Source organism: Cherax quadricarinatus, chromosome 26 (assembly GCF_038502225.1).
Source record: "Cherax quadricarinatus isolate ZL_2023a chromosome 26, ASM3850222v1, whole genome shotgun sequence".
In the NCBI taxonomy this organism is placed as follows: Eukaryota; Metazoa; Arthropoda; class Malacostraca; order Decapoda; family Parastacidae; genus Cherax; species Cherax quadricarinatus.
This window is the reverse complement of record NC_091317.1, coordinates 11,547,216-11,562,684: the sequence shown is the minus strand read 5'-3', so window position 1 is coordinate 11,562,684 and position 15,469 is coordinate 11,547,216.

Below are 15,469 nucleotides of genomic sequence, written 5' to 3'. Positions count from 1 at the left end.
CTGTTGGCCCATACTAAGCAGGTCCTTTACAATTCATCCCACTAACAATACATTTGACCAACCCAATTTTCAATGCCACCCAAGAAATAAGCTCCGATGTGCAAGTCCCTCTCAAATCCAACCCCTCCCACTCATGTACTTATCCAACCTAAATTTGAAACTACCCAAAGTCCCTGCCTCAATAACCCAACTAGATAGACTGTTCCACTCATCAACTACCCTATTTCCAAACCAATACTTTCCTATGTCCTTTCTAAATCTAAACTTATCTAATTTAAATCCATTACTGGAGAGATATCCTCAAGACCTTGTTAATATCCCCTTTATTAATACCTATCTTCCACTTATACACTTCGATCAGGTCTCCCCTCATTCTTCGTCTAACAAGTGAATGTAACTTAAGAGTCTTCAATCTTTCTTCATAAGGAAGATTTCTAATGCTATGTATTAATTTAGTCATCCTACTCTGAATGTTTTCTAACGAATTTATGTCCATTCTGTAATATGGAGACCAGAACTGAGCTGCATAATCTAGGTGAGGCCTTACTAATGATGTATAAAGCTGCAGTATGACCTCTGGACTTCTGTTGCTTACACTTCTTGATATAAATCCCAGTAATCTATTTGCCTTATTACGTACGCTTAGGCATTGCTGTCTTGGTTTAAGGTTGCTGCTCACCATAACCCCCAAGTCCTTTTCGCAATCTGTATGGCTAAGTTCTACATCATTTAACTTATAAGTTAACCATTAACACCACCACCAAAATTAACACCATCACCACCACCACCACGACCATTAACACCACCACCACTACCATTAACACCACCACCACCACTACCACCACCATTAACACCACCACCATTAACACCACCACTACCACCACCATTAACACAACCACCAATAACACCACCACCATTAACACCACCACCACTACAACCACCATCAACACCACCACCACCACCACCATTAACACATCCACCACCATTAACACCACCACCACCACCACTACCGCCACCATTAAAACCACCACCAAAATTACTACCACCATTAACACCACCACCGCCACTACTACAACCATTAACACCCAGACTCCGTAACATGTGTCTAATTTATCAAAACTATCCCAGACTGCGCAACAAAACTATCCCAGACTGCGCAACAAAACTATCCCAGACTGCGCAACAAAACTATCCCAGACTGCGCAACAAAACTATCCCAGACTGCACAACAAAACTATTCCAAACTGCGCAACAAAACTTTCCAAGACTGCCCAACAAAACTATCCCAGACTGAGCAACAAAACTATCCCAGACTGCCCAACAAAACTATCCCAGACCGCCAACAAAACTATCCCAGACTGCGCAACAAAACTATCCCAGACTGCGCAACAAAACTCTCCCAGACTACGCAAAAAAACTACCCTAGACTGCCCAACAACACTGTCCCAGACTGCCCAAAAAAACTATCCCAGACTGCGCAACAAAACTATCTCAGACTGTGTAACAAAACTATCCCAGACTGCCCAGCAAAACTATCCCAGACTGCACAACAAAACTATCCCAGACTGCCCAACAAAACTATCCCAGACAGTACAACAAAACTATCCCAGACTGCACAACAAAACTATCCCAGACTGCGCAACTAAACTATCCCAGACTGCTCAACAAAACTATCCCAGACTGTATAACAAAACTATCCCACACTGTACAACAAAACTATCCCAGACTGCACAACAAAACTATCCCAGACTACGCAACAAAACTATCCTAGACTGCGCAACAGAACTATCCCAGAATGTACAACAAAACTATCCCAGACTGCGCAACAAAACTATCCCAGACTGCGCAACAAAACTATCCCAGACTGTACAACAAAACTATCCCAGACTGTACAACAAAACTATCCTAGACTGTACAACAAAACTATCCCAGAATGTACAACAAAACTATCCCAGACTGCGCAACAAAACTATCCCAGACTGCGCAACAAAACTATCCCAGACTGTACAACAAAACTATCCCAGACTGTACAACAAAACTATCCCAGACTGTACAACAAACCTATCCCAGACTGTACAACAAAACTATTCCAGATTGTACAACAAAACTATCCCAGACTGTACAATAAAACTATCCCAGACTGCACAACAAAACTATCCCAGGTTGCACAACAAAACTATCCCAGGCTGCGCAACAAAACTATCCCAGACTGTGCAACAAAACTATCTCAGATTGCGCAACAAAACTATCCCAGACTGCCCAAAAAAACTATCCCAGACTGCACAACAAAACTATCCCAGACTGCCCAAAAAAACTATCCCAGACTGCACAACAAAACTATCCCAGACTGCCCAACAAAACTATCCCAGACTGCCCAACAAAACTATCCCAGACAGTACAACAAAACTATCCCAGACTGCGCAACAAAACTATCCCAGACTTCGCATAAAAAACTATCCCAGACTGCGCAACAAAACTATTCCAGACTGTGCAACAAAACTATCCCAGACTGCGCAACAAAACTATTCCAGACCGCCCAACAAAACTGTCCCAGACTGCGCAATAAAACTATTCCAGACTGCGCAACAAAACTATCCCAGACTGCGCAACAAAACTATCCCAGACTGCGCAACAAAACTATCCAATACTGCTCAACAAAACTATCCCAGACTGCACGACAAAACTATCCCAGACTGTGCAACAAAACTATCCCAGACTGTGCAACAAAACTATTCCAAACTGCGCAACAAAACTATCCCAGACTGCCCAACTAAACTATTCCAGACTGCTCAAGAAAACTATCCCAGACTGCCCAACTAAACTATTCCAGACTGCGCAACAAAACTATCCCAGACTGCGCAACAAAACTATCCCAGACTGTGCAACAAAACTATCACAGACTGCGCAACAAATCTATCTCAGACTGTGCAACAAAACTATCCCAGACTGCGCAACAAAACTATCCCAGACTGTGCAACAAAACTATCCCAGACTGCGCAACAAAACTATTCCAGACTGCGCAACAAAACTATCCCAGACTGCGCAACAAAACTATCCCAGACTGCGCAACAAAACTATCCCAGACTGCGCAACAAAACTTTCCCAGACTGCCCAACAAAACTATCCCAGACTGTGCAACAAAACTATCCCAGACTGCGCAACAAAACTATTCCAGACTGCGCAACAAAACTATCCAAGGCTGCACAACAAAACTATCCCAGACTGCGCAATAAAACTATCCCAGACTGCTCAACAAAACTATCCCAGACTGCTCAACAAAACTATCCCAGACTGCTCAACAAAACTATCCCAGACTGCGCAACAAAACTATCCCAGACTGCCCAACAAAACTATCCCAGACTACCCAACAAAACTATCCCAGACTGCTCAACAAAACTATCCCAGGCTGTGCAACAAAACTATCCCAGACTACGCAACAAAACTATCCCAGACTGCTCAACAAAACTATCCCAGACTGCTCAACAAAACTATCCCAGACTGCTCAACAAAACTATCCCAGACTGCGCAACAAAACTATCCCAGACTGCGCAACAAAACTATCCCAGACTGCGCAACAAAACTATCCCAGACTGCGCAACAAAACTATCCCAGACTGCGCAACAAAACTATCCCAGACTGCACAACAAAACTATCCCAGACTGCTCAACAAAACTATCCCAGACTGCGCAACAAAACTATCCCAGACTGCGCAACAAAACTATCCCAGACTGCCCAACAAAACTATCCCAGACTGCTCAACAAAACTATCCCAGACTGCTCAACAAAACTATCCCAGACTGCGCAACAAAACTATCCCACACTGCCCAACAAAACTATCCCAGACTGCGCAACAAAACTATCCCAGACTGCGCAACAAAACTATCCCAAACTGCTCAACAAAACTATCCCAGACTGCGCAACAAAACTATCCCAGACTGCTCAACAAAACTATCCCAGATTGCTCAACAAAACTATCCCATACTGCCAAACAAAACTATCCCAGACTGCGCAACAAAACTATCCCAGACTGCGCAACAAAACTATCCCAAACTGCTCAACAAAACTATCCCAGACTGCGCAACAAAACTATCCCAAACTGCCCAACAAAACTATCCCAGACTGCTCAACAAAACTATCCCAGACTGCGCAACAAAACTATCCCAAACTGCTCAACAAAACTATCCCAGACTGCGCAACAAAACTATCCCAGACTGCTCAACAAAACTATCCCAGACTGCGCAACAAAACTATCCCAAACTGCTCAACAAAACTATCCCAGACTGCGCAACAAAACTATCCCAAACTGCCCAACAAAACTATCCCAGACTGCTCAACAAAACTATCCCAGACTGCGCAACAAAACTATCCCAAACTGCTCAACAAAACTATCCCAGATTGCTCAACAAAACTATCCCAGACTGAGCAACAAAACTATCCCAGACTGCCCAACAAAACTATCCCAGACTGCGCAACAAAACTATCCCAGACTGCCCAACAAAACTATCCCAGACTGCGCAACAAAACTATCCCAGACTATCCAACAAAACTATCCCAGACTGCGCAACAAAACTATCCCAGACTACGCAACAAAACTATCCCAGACTGCTCAACAAAACTATCCTAGACTGCTCAACAAAACTATCCTAGACTGCTCAACAAAACTATCCCAGACTGCGCAACAAAACTATCCCAGACTGCGCAACAAAACTATCCCAGACTGCGCAACAAAACTATCCCAGACTGCGCAACAAAACTATCCCAGACTGCGCAACAAAACTATCCCAGACTGCACAACAAAACTATCCCAGACTGCTCAACAAAACTATCCCAGACTGCGCAACAAAACTATCCCAGACTGCGCAACAAAACTATCCCAGACTGCCCAACAAAACTATCCCAGACTGCGCAACAAAACTATCCCAGACTGCTCAACAAAACTATCCCAGACTGCGCAACAAAACTATCCCAGACTGCGCAACAAAACTATCCCAGACTGCGCAACAAAACTATCCCAGACTGCGCAACAAAACTATCCCAAACTGCTCAACAAAACTATCCCAGACTGCGCAACAAAACTATCCCAGACTGCTCAACAAAACTATCCCAGATTGCTCAACAAAACTATCCCAGACTGCCAAACAAAACTATCCCAGACTGCGCAACAAAACTATCCCAGACTGCGCAACAAAACTATCCCAAACTGCTCAACAAAACTATCCCAGACTGCGCAACAAAACTATCCCAAACTGCCCAACAAAACTATCCCAGACTGCTCAACAAAACTATCCCAGACTGCGCAACAAAACTATCCCAAACTGCTCAACAAAACTATCCCAGACTGCGCAACAAAACTATCCCAGACTGCTCAACAAAACTATCCCAGATTGCTCAACAAAACTATCCCAGACTGAGCAACAAAACTATCCCAGACTGCCCAACAAAATTATCCCAGACTGCGCAACAAAACTATCCCAGACTGCCCAACAAAACTATCCCAGACTGTGCAACAAAACTATCCCAGACTATCCAACAAAACTATCCCAGACTGCGCAACAAAACTATCCCAGACTGCGCAACAAAACTATCCCAGACTGCGCAACAAAAACTATCCCAGACTGCGCAACAAAACTACCCCAGACTGCACAACAAAACTATCCCAGACTGCGCAACAAAACTATCCCATACTGCTCAACAAAACTATCCCAGACTGCACAAGAAAACTATCCCAGACTGTGCAACAAAACTATCCCAGACTGTGCAACAAAACTATTCCAAACTGCGCAACAAAACTATCCCAGACTGCCCAACTAAACTATTCCAGACTGCTCAAGAAAACTATCCCAGACTGCGCAACAAAACTATCCCAGACTGCTCAACAAAACTATCCCAGACTGCGCAACAAAACTATCCCAGACTGTGCAACAAAACTATCCCAGACTGCGCAACAAAACTATCCCAGACTGCGCAACAAAACTATCCCAGACTGCGCAACAAAACTTTCCCAGACTGCCCAACAAAACTATCCCAGACTGTGCAACAAAACTATCCCAGACTGCGCAACAAAACTTTCCCAGACTGCCCAACAAAACTATCCCAGACTGTGCAACAAAACTATCCCAGACTGCGCAACAAAACTATTCCAGACTGCGCAAGAAAACTATCCCAGACTGCGCAACAAAACTATCCCAGACTGCGCAAAAAAACTATCCCAGACTGCCCAACAAAACTGTCCCAGACTGCGCAACAAAACTATTCCAGACTGCGCAACAAAACTATCCCAGATTGCGCAACAAAACTATCCCAGACTGCCCAACAAAACTATCCCAGACTGCGCAACAAAACTATCCCAGACTGCGCAAGAAAACTATCCCAGGCTGCACAACAAAACTATCCCAGACTGCGCAAGAAAACTATCCCAGGCTACACAACAAAACTATCCCAGACTGTGCAACAAAACTATCCCAGACTGCGCAAGAAAACTATCCCAGACTGCACAACAAAACTACCCCAGACTGCGCAACAAAACTATCCCAGGCTGCGCAACAAAACTATCCCAGACTGCACAACAAAACTACCCCAGACTGCCCAACAAAACTATCCCAGACTGCGCAAGAAAACTATCCCAGGCTGCACAACAAAACTATCCCAGACTGCTCAACAAAACTATCCCAGACTGCTCAACAAAACTATCCCAGACTGCTCAACAAAACTATCCCAGACTGCCCAACAAAACTATCCCAGACTGCGCAACAAAACTATCGCAGACTGCCTAACAAAACTATCCCAGGCTGCGCAACAAAACTATCCCAGACTGCTCAACAAAACTATCCCAGACTGCGCAACAAATCTATCCCAGACTGCCCAACAAAACTATCCCAGACTGCTCAACAAAACTATCCCAGACTGCTCAACAAAACTATCCTAGACTGCTCAACAAAACTATCCCAGACTGCGCAACAAAACTATCCCAGACTGCGCAACAAAACTATCCCAGACTGCGCAAGAAAACTATCCCAGACTGCGCAACAAAACTATCCAAGACTGCCCAACAAAACTATCCCAGACTGCGCAAGAAAACTATCCCAGACTGCGCAACAAAACTATCCCAGACTGCGCAACAAAACTATCCCAGACTGCGCAACAAAACTATCCCAGACTGCTCAACAAAACTATCCTAGACTGCTCAACAAAACTATCCCAGACTGCTCAACAAAACTATCCCAGACTGCGCAACAAAACTATCCTAGACTGCTCAACAAAACTATCCTAGACTGCTCAACAAAACTATCCCAGACTGCGCAACAAAACTATCCCAGACTGCTCAACAAAACTATCCCAGACTGCTCAACAAAACTATCCCAGACTGCGCAACAAAACTATCCCAGACTGCTCAACAAAACTATCCCAGACTGCTCAACAAAACTATCCCAGACTGCGCAACAAAACTATCCCAGACTGCTCAACAAAACTATCCCAGACTGCTCAACAAAACTATCCCAGACTGCCCAACAAAACTATCCCAGACTGCTCAACAAAACTATCCCAGACTGCTCAACAAAACTATCCCGGACTGCGCAACAAAACTATCCCAGACTGCTCAACAAAACTATCCCAGACTGCTCAACAAAACTATCCCAGACTGCCCAACAAAACTATCCCAGACTGCGCAACAAAACTATCCCAGACTGCGCAACAAAACTATCCCAGACTGCGCAACAAAACTATCCTAGACTGCTCAACAAAACTATCCCAGACTGCTCAACAAAACTATCCCAGACTGCTCAACAAAACTATCCTAGACTGCTCAACAAAACTATCCCAGACTGCTCAACAAAACTATTATAGACTGCTCAACAAAACTATCCCAGACTGCTCAACAAAACTATCCCAGACTGCGCAACAAAACTATCCTAGACTGCTCAACAAAACTATCCTAGACTGCTCAACAAAACTATCCCAGACTGCTCAACAAAACTATCCTAGACTGCTCAACAAAACTATCCCAGACTGCTCAACAAAACTATCCCAGACTGCGCAACAAAACTATCCTAGACTGCTCAACAAAACTATCCTAGACTGCTCAACAAAACTATCCCAGACTGCTCAACAAAACTATTATAGACTGCTCAACAAAACTATCCCAGACTGCGCAACAAAACTATCCCAGACTGCTCAACAAAACTATCCCAGACTGCGCAACAAAACTATCCCAGACTGCGCAAGAAAACTATCCCAGACTGCGCAACAAAACTATCCCAGACTGTGCAAAAAAACTATCCCAGACTGCGCAACAAAACTATCCCAGACTGCTCAACAAAACTATCCTAGACTGCCCAACAAAACTATCCCAGACTGCGCAACAAAACTATCCCAGACTGCTCAACAAAACTATCCCAGACTGCTCAACAAAACTATCCCAGACTGCTTAACAACACTATCCCAGACTGCCCAACAAAACTATCCCAGACTGCTCAACAAAACTATCCCAGACTGCGCAACAAAACTATCCCAGACTGCGCAACAAAACTATCCCAGACTGCGCAAGAAAACTATCCCAGACTGCGCAACAAAGCTATCCCAGACTGCGCAACAAAACTATCCCAGACTGCTCAACAAAACTATCCCAGACTGCGCAACAAAACTATCTCAGACTGCTCAACAAAACTATCCCAGACTGCGCAACAAAACTATCCCAGACTGCGCAAGAAAACTATCCCAGACTGCGCAACAAAGCTATCCCAGACTGCGCAAGAAAACTATCCCAGACTGCGCAACAAAGCTATCCCAGACTGCTCAACAAAACTATCCTAGACTGCTCAACAAAACTATCCCAGACTGCGCAACAAAACTATCCCAGACTGCTCAACAACACTATCCCAGACTGCACAACAAAACTATCCCAGACTGCTCAACAAAACTATCCCAGACTGCGCAACAAAACTATCCCAGATTGCTCAATAAAACTATCCCAGACTGCGCAACAAAACTATCCCAGAATGCGCAACAAAACTATCCCAGACTGCTCAACAAAACTATCCCAGATTGCTCAATAAAACTATCCCAGACTGCGCAACAAAACTATCCCAGAATGCGCAACAAAACTATCCCAGACTGCGCAACAAAACTATCCCAGATTGCTCAATAAAACTATCCCAGACTGCGCAACAAAACTATCCCAGAATGCGCAACAAAACTATCCCAGAATGCGCAACAAAACTATCCCAGACTGCGCAACAAAACTATCCCAGATTGCTCAATAAAACTATCCCAGAATGCGCAACAAAACTATCCCAGAATGCTCAACAAAACTATCCCAGATTGTTCAACAAAACTATCCCAGAGTGCTCAACAAAACTTTCCCAGACTGCTCAACAAAACTATCCCACACTGCTCAACAAAACTATCCCAGACTGCGCAACAAAACTATCCCAGACTGCTCAACAAAACTATCCCAAACTGCTCAACAAAACTATCCCAGACTGCGCAACAAAACTATCCCAAACTGCTCAACAAAACTATCCCAGACTGCGCAACAAAACTATCCCAGACTGCTCAACAAAACTATCCCAAACTGCTCAACAAAACTATCCCAGACTGCGCAACAAAACTATCCCAGACTGCTCAACAAAACTATCCCAGATTGCTCAACAAAACTATCCCAGACTGCGCAACAAAACTATCCCAGACTGCGCAACAAAACTATCCCAGACTGAGCAACAAAACTATCCCAGACTGCCCAACAAAACTATCCCAGACTGCCCAACAAAACTATCCCAGACTGCCCAACAAAACTATCCCAGACTGCCCAACAAAACTATCCCAGACTGCCCAACAAAACTATCCCAGACTGCGCAACAAAACTATCCCAGACTGCGCAACAAAACTATCCCAGACTGCGCAACAAAACTATCCCAGACTGCGCAACAAAACCTCTTGCTTCACTAACACGACTTTTTTTTCAACTATTCTTGCTAATATTGTGAAGAATTTCCCAGTAGATATATTAATGCTTGCAAGAGTACCAGAAGGGAAAGAATATGGTGCTAGAGTGGTTCATGGTGCTAGAGTGGTTCATGGTGCTAGAGTGGTTCATGGTGCTAGAGTGGTTCATGGTGCTAGAGTGGTTCATGGTGCTAGAGTGGTTCATGGTGCTAGAGTGGTTCATTTTGCTAGAGTGGTTCATGGTGCTAGAGTGGTTCATTTTGCTAGAGTGGTTCATGGTGCTAGAGTGGTTCATGGTGCTAGAGTGGTTCATGGTGCTAGAGTGGTTCATGGTGCTAGAGTGGTTCATGGTGCTAGAGTGGTTCATGGTGCTAGAGTGGTTCATGGTGCTTGAGTGGTTCATGGTGCTAGAGTGGTTCATGGTGCTAGAGTGGTTCAAGGTGCTAGAGTGGTTAATGGTGCTTGAGTGGTTCATTTTGCTAGAGTGGTTCATGGTGCTAGAGTGGTTCATTTTGCTAGAGTGGTTCATGGTGCTAGAGTGGTTCACGGTGCTAGAGTGGTTCATGGTGCTAGAGTGGTTCATGGTGCTAGAGTGGTTCATGGTGCTAGAGTGGTTCATGGTGCTAGAGTGGTTCATGGTGCTTGAGTGGTTCATGGTGCTAGAGTGGTTCATGGTGCTAGAGTGGTTAATGGTGCTAGAGTGGTTAATGGTGCTAGAGTGGTTCATGGTGCTACAGTGGTTCATGGTGCTTGAGTGGTTCATGGTGCTAGAGTGGTTCTTGGTGCTTGAGTGGTTCATGGTGCTAGAGTGGTTCATGATGCTTGAGTGGTTCATGGTGCTAGAGTGGTTAATGGTGCTAGAGTGGTTCATGGTGCTAGAGTGGTTCATGGTGCTAGAGTGGTTCATGGTGCTAGAGTGGTTCATGGTGCTAGAGTGGTTCATGGTGCTAGAGTGGTTCATGGTGCTTGAGTGGTTCATGGTGCTAGAGTGGTTCATGGTGCTAGAGTGGTTCATGGTGCTAGAGTGGTTCATTGTGCTTGAGTGGTTCATGGTGCTTGAGTGATTCATGGTGCTAGAGTGGTTCATGGTGCTTGAGTGGTTCATTGTGCTAGAGTGGTTCATGGTGCTAGAGTGGTTCATGGTGCTAGAGTGGTTCATGGTGCTAGAGTGGTTCATGGTGCTAGAGGGGTTCATAGTGCTTGAGTGGTTCATGGTGCTAGAGTGGTTCATGGTGCTAGAGTGGTTCATGGTGCTTGAGTGGTTCATGGTGCTAGAGTGGTTCATGGTGCTAGAGTGGTTCATGGTGCTTGAGTGGTTCATGGTGCTAGAGTGGTTCATGGTGCTAGAGTGGTTCATGGTGCTAGAGTGGTTCATCGTGCTTGAGTGGTTCATGCTGCTTGAGTGGTTCATGGCGCTTGAGTGGTTCATGGTGCTAGAGTGGTTCATGGTGCTAGAGTGGTTCATGGTGCTAGAGTGGTTCATGGTCCTAGAGTGGTTCATGGTTCTTGAGTGGTTCATGGTGCTAGAGTGGTTCATGGTGCTAGAGTGGTTCATGGTGCTAGAGTGGTTCATGGTGCTAGAGTGGTTCATGGTGCTAGAGTGGTTCATGGTGCTAGAGTAGTTCATGGTGCTAGAGTGGTTCATGGTGCTTGAGTGATTCATGGTGACTGAGTGGTTTATGGTGCTAGAGTGGCTCATGGTGCTAGAGTGGTTCATGGTGCTAGAGCGGCTAATGGTGCTTGAGTGGTTCATGGTGCTTGAGTGGTTCATGGTGCTAGAGTGGTTAATGGTGCTAGAGTGGTTCATGGTGCTTGAGTGGTTCATGGTGCTAGAGTGGTTAATGGTGCTTGAGTGGTTCATGGTGCTTGAGTGGTTCATGGTGCTAGAGTGGTTCATGGTGCTAGAGTGGTTCATGGTGCTAGAGTGGTTAATGGTGCTTGAGTGGTTCATTGTGCTTGAGTGGTTCATGGTGCTAGAGTGGTTCATGGTGCTAGAGTGGTTCATGGTGCTAGAGTTGTTCATGGTGCTAGAGTTGTTCATGGTGCTAGAGTGGTTCATGGCTCTAGAGTGGTTCATGGTGCTAGAGTGGTTCATGGTGCTTGAGTGGTTCATGTTGCTTGAGTGGTTCATGGTGCTAGAGTGGTTAATGGTGCTTGAGTGGTTCATGGTGCTTGAGTGGTTCATGGTGCTTGAGTGGTTCATGGTGCTAGAGTGGTTAATGTTGCTTGAGTGGTTCATGGTGCTAGAGTGGTTCATGGTGCTAGAGTGGTTCATGGTGCTAGAGTGGTTCATCGTGCTTGAGTGGTTCATGCTGCTTGAGTGGTTCATGGCGCTTGAGTGGTTCATGGTGCTAGAGTGGTTCATGGTGCTAGAGTGGTTCATGGTGCTAGAGTGGTTCATGGTCCTAGAGTGGTTCATGGTTCTTGAGTGGTTCATGGTGCTAGAGTGGTTCATGGTGCTAGAGTGGTTCATGGTGCTAGAGTGGTTCATGGTGCTAGAGTGGGTCATGGTGCTAGAGTGGTTCATGGTGCTAGAGTAGTTCATGGTGCTAGAGTGGTTCATGGTGCTTGAGTGATTCATGGTGACTGAGTGGTTTATGGTGCTAGAGTGGCTCATGGTGCTAGAGTGGTTCATGGTGCTAGAGCGGCTAATGGTGCTTGAGTGGTTCATGGTGCTTGAGTGGTTCATGGTGCTAGAGTGGTTAATGGTGCTAGAGTGGTTCATGGTGCTTGAGTGGTTCATGGTGCTAGAGTGGTTAATGGTGCTTGAGTGGTTCATGGTGCTTGAGTGGTTCATGGTGCTAGAGTGGTTCATGGTGCTAGAGTGGTTCATGGTGCTAGAGTGGTTAATGGTGCTTGAGTGGTTCATTGTGCTTGAGTGGTTCATGGTGCTAGAGTGGTTCATGGTGCTAGAGTGGTTCATGGTGCTAGAGTTGTTCATGGTGCTAGAGTTGTTCATGGTGCTAGAGTGGTTCATGGCTCTAGAGTGGTTCATGGTGCTAGAGTGGTTCATGGTGCTTGAGTGGTTCATGTTGCTTGAGTGGTTCATGGTGCTAGAGTGGTTAATGGTGCTTGAGTGGTTCATGGTGCTTGAGTGGTTCATGGTGCTTGAGTGGTTCATGGTGCTATAGTGGTAAATGTTGCTTGAGTGGTTCATGGTGCTAGAGTGGTTCATGGTGCTAGAGTGGTCCATGGTGCTTGAGTGGTTCATTTTGCTTGAGTGGTTCATGGTGCTTGAGTGGTCCATGGTGCTTGAGTGGTCCATGGTGCTTGAGTGGTTCATTGTGCTAGAGTGGTTAATGTTGCTTGAGTGGTTCATGGTGCTAGAGTGGTTCATGGTGCTAGAGTGGTCCATGGTGCTTGAGTGGTTCATGGTGCTAGAGTGGTTCATGGTGCTAGAGTGGTCCATGGTGCTTGAGTGGTTCATTTTGCTTGAGTGGTTCATGGTGCTTGAGTGGTCCATGGTGCTTGAGTGGTTCATGGTGCTAGAGTGGTTCATGGTGCTAGAGTGGTCCATGGTGCTTGAGTGGTTCATTTTGCTTGAGTGGTTCATGGTGCTTGAGTGGTCCATGGTGCTTGAGTGGTTCATGGTGCTTGAGTGGTTCATGGTGCTAGAGTGGTTAATGTTGCTTGAGTGGTTCATGGTGCTTGAGTGGTCCATGGTGCTTGAGTGGTTCATGGCGCTAGAGTGGTTCATGGTGCATGAGTGGTCCATGGTGCTTGAGTGGTTCATTTTGCTTGAGTGGTTCATGGTGCTTGAGTGGTCCATGGTGCTTGAGTGGTCCATGGTGCTAGAGTGGTTCATCGTGCTTTAGTGGTTCATTGTGCTAGAGTGGTTCATGGTGCATGAGTGGTCCATGGTGCTAAAGTAGTTCATGGTGCTAGAGTAGTTCATGGTGCTAGAGTAGTTCATAGTGCTTGAGCGGTTCATGGTGCTTGAGTAATTCATGGTACTAGAGTGATTCATGGTGTTAAAGTGGTTTATGGTGTTAGAGTGGTTCATTGCGCTAAAGTGGTTCGTGGTGCTATAGTGGTTCATTGTGCTAGAGTGGTTCATGGTGCATGAGTAGTTTATAGTGCTAGAGTGGTTCACAGTGCTACAGTGGTTCATTGTGCTAGAGTGGTTCATGGTGCTACAGTGGTTCATGGTGCCTGAGTAGTTCATGGTACTAGAGTGGTTCATTGTGCTAGAGTGGTTCATGGTGCTTGAGTAGATCATGGTACTAGAGTGGTTCATTGTGCTAGAGTGGTTCATGGTGGTAGAGTAGTTCATGGTGCTAGAGTGGTTCATGGTCCTAGAGTGGTTCCTGGTGTTAGAGTGGTTCATGGTGCTAGAATGCTTCATGGTGCTAGAGTGGTTCATGGTGCTAGAGTGCTTCATGGTGCTCGAGTGGTTCCTGGTGCTAGAGTGGTTCATGGTGCTAGAATGCTTCATGGTGCTAGAGTGGTTCATGGTGCTAGAGTGCTTCATGGTGCTCGAGTGGTTCATGGTGCCTGAGTAGTTCATGGTGCTAGAGTGGTTCATTGTGCTATAGTGGTTCATAGTGCTAGAGTGGTCCATGGTCCTTGAGGAGTTCATGGTGCTAGAGTGGTTCATGGCGCTATAGTTGTCTATGGTGCGAGAGTGGTACATGTTGCTAGAGTGGTTCATGGTGCTAGAGTGGTTCATGGCGCCAGAGTGGTCCATAGTGCTTGATTATTTCATGGTTCTGAAGTGGTTCATGGTGCTAGAGTGGTCCATTGGGTGGTTCATGGTGCTAGAGCAGTTGATCTTGCTAGAGTGGTTCATGGCGCCAAAGTGGTCCATGGAGCTAGAGTGGCTAATGGTGCTAGAGTGGTTCATGGTGCTAGAGTGGTTCATGGTGCTAGAGTGGTCCATGCTGCTTGAGCAGTCCATGCTGCTTGAGCTGTCCATGCTGCTTGAGCAGTCCATGCTGCTTGAGCTGTCCATGCTGCTTGAGCAGTCCATGCTGCTTGAGCAGTCCATGCTGATTGAGCAGTCCATGCTGCCTGAGCAGTCCATGCTGCTTGAGCTGTCCATGCTGCTTGAGCAGTCCATGCTGCTTGAGCTGTCCATGCTGCTTGAGCAGTCCATGCTGCTTGAGCAGTCCATGCTGATTGAGCAGTCCATGCTGCCTGAGCAGTCCATGCTGCTTGAGCTGTCCATGCTGCTTGAGCAGTCCATGCTGCTTGAGCTGTCCATGCTGCTTGAGCAGTCCATGCTGCTTGAGCTGTCCATGCTGCTTGAGCAGTCCATGCTGATTGAGCAGTCCATGCTGCCTGAGCAGTGCATGCTGATTGAGCAGTCCATGCTGCCTGAGCAGTCCATGCTACTTGAGCAGTCCATGCTGATTGAGCAGTCCATGCTGCCTGAGCAGTCCATGCTGCTTGAGCAGTCCATGCTGCTTGAGCAGTGCACGCTGCTTGAGCAGTCCATGCTGCTTGAGCAGTCCATGCTGCTTGAGCAGTCCATGCTGCTTGAGCAGTCCATGCTGCTTGAGCAGTGCACGCTGCTTGAGCAGTCCAT